The sequence below is a fragment of the Arvicola amphibius genome, chromosome X, assembly GCF_903992535.2.
Source record: "Arvicola amphibius chromosome X, mArvAmp1.2, whole genome shotgun sequence".
NCBI lineage: Eukaryota > Metazoa > Chordata > Mammalia > Rodentia > Cricetidae > Arvicola > Arvicola amphibius.
In genome coordinates this window covers 34,005,383-34,007,783 of record NC_052065.1, presented here as the reverse complement: position 1 = coordinate 34,007,783, position 2,401 = coordinate 34,005,383, and the positions used below count along the sequence as shown (strand labels likewise).

General features: G+C 41.2%; 1 pseudogene; it reads left to right on the top strand.

Moving 5' to 3' along the window:
* The first annotated feature begins 1,233 nt into the window (after positions 1-1,233).
* On the top strand, positions 1,234-1,751 carry LOC119805381 (annotated as a pseudogene).
* Positions 1,752-2,401: the final 650 nt, after the last annotated feature.

The following is a 2,401-nucleotide window of genomic DNA, read 5'->3' as shown; positions in this document are numbered from 1 at the left end:
TTAAAGTAGCAATTAGGTGGCATCAGCCTGAAGGAGTGGGACTGTGTTCTCCAGAAGAAGGTTTATGTTATATGATTTGAATAAATATCTAAACATGGTACAGTTTCTCCCATAGCCAGGAACCACAGGTCCAGGAATCAAGGGGTGAAAAGGGGAATAGTTTCGCTTATTATCAGCCCTAGTGACCTACTGGAAAATTTTTGCTTCCTGTTCCCGCCATTTTTTTCTTTTGGTTTTTCAAGACAGGGTTTCTTGGGATGGAGAGATATCTCAGAGGTTAAGAGCATTGGCTTCTCTTCCAGAGGTCCTGAGGTCAATTCCCAGCAATCACATGTTTGTTTACAGCCATCTGTAATAAAATCTGGTACCTTCTTCTGGCCTGTAGGCATACATGATAAATAAATCTTTTTAAAAATGTCTTTTAAAAAATATAAGATAAGATTTCTCTTTGTAGCTTTGTAGCTTGTCCTGGAACTCTGTAGGTCAGGCTGGCTTCGATCTCACAGAGATTCATCTGCCTCTGCCTCCCGTGTGCTGGGATTAAAGGCATGCACCACTGCCACCCAGCTTGTTCCCCTTGTTTCCATGATCTTAAATTCTACTGGTCTAGAAGTTTTGGTTCCAGAAGGAGAAGCCCTCCTGCCAGGAGCTGCAACAAACTTTCCATTAAACTGATCTTCTTCCTGGCCACTTTGGACTTCTAATGTCCTTAAACCCACAGGCTAAGAAAGACATGTGTGAAGAGAGGTGATTAATCCAGATTACCATGGGGAAATTGGATTATTTCTCCACAACGGAGGTAAGAAAGATTGTGTCTGGAGTGCAGAAGATCTACGAAAAACTACAGCAGCCTAATCCAGGCAGGATGACAAAGGCACAGACCCATCAGGAATGAAGTTATAGGTCACTCCTCCAGGAAAAGAGCCAAACCTGCTGAGGTTCTTGCAGAGGGTAAAGGAAATACAGAATGGGTAGTAGAGGAAGGTAGTTCTAAATACTAGCTAAGGGCACTTGACCAATCACAGAAATGGAACAGAAACATTCATGTCAATTATAATCCCCATTTCTGTGATTGGTAAATTCATCTACCCTGCTGCTGAGGCATTTATTCACTGGTGTTAGAACCAACTTCTTTAGGATTCCAATATAGATTGATGTAAACGAAGGCTGCACTTTCACTTCCTGGCCACCCAGACCCAAATAAGCACACAAAACTATATTAATTAGGCCCCTCCTCCTTGCGGCGCTCTAGGGACCATGGCCGATCCTCGCGTGAGACAGATCAAGATCAAGACAGGTGTGGTGAAGCCATTGGTCAAAGAAAAAGTGATGTATGAGAAAGAAGCAAAGCAGCAGGAAGAAAAGATTGAAAAAATGAAGGCTGAAGATGGTGAGAACTACGCCATTAAGAAGCAGGCAGAAATCCTTCAAGAGTCCCGGATGATGATCCCAGATTGCCAGCGCTGATTAGAGGCTGCATATACCGATCTTCAGCAGATGCTAGAAAGTGAAAAAGACTTGAAAGAAGCTGAGGAGTATAAAGAAGCACGTGTAGTTCTGGATTCAGTGAAGTTAGAAGCCTGAAATTTTTCTGTACAGGGTGTTTTTTGAATTAAATCCTGGGATCCATTCTACAATTTGTTATTTTTGCCACTGCTGTGTTTAGTAATATGAAAATGTGGTTCTTTTTATGCAGTTGCGTATATTTTTCTTTGCATAACTTAATGTGTCAAATAAATGAGTTCACCTAATAAAATTGTTTATTTCATACTTTACAAAAAAAACTATATTAATTACAACACTGTTTGGCCAATGGCTCAGGCATATTCCTAGCTAGCTCTTATATATTAAATTAACCCATTTCTATTAATCTGTGTATTGTCACAAGGCTGTGGTTTGCTGGTGAGGTTCTGGCATTCCTCTTCTTTGGCAGCTATATGGCATCTAGCTGACTCCACCTTCTTTCCTCCTCTATCTCTGCTTGGATTTCCTGCCTTGCTATATTTTGCCATAGGCCAAAGCAGCTTCTTTATTAACCAGTGGCAATAAAACATATTCACAGCATACAGAGGGGAAACCCACATTAGACTGAAGACTAGCAGCTCTCTAGGAATTCCCCAGGACTCCAGCACCAGATTGGGATTTGTGAGACAACTTCAAGATTCTTTGCCTTCCCATTGCGAGACAGCCATTGTTGGACTACCTGCATCACAGCATGTAAACTGTTGAGGGAGATTTCTGTCCCGCCTGGTCCCATAATAAACACACAGAAACTATATTACTTGCAGTATTGTTTGGTTTATTAGCTTATGCATATTTCTAGCTCACTCATATCTTAAATTAACCCATATCTATTATTTTATATATTGCCACGATATTCATGGCCTACCGGCAAGGTTCC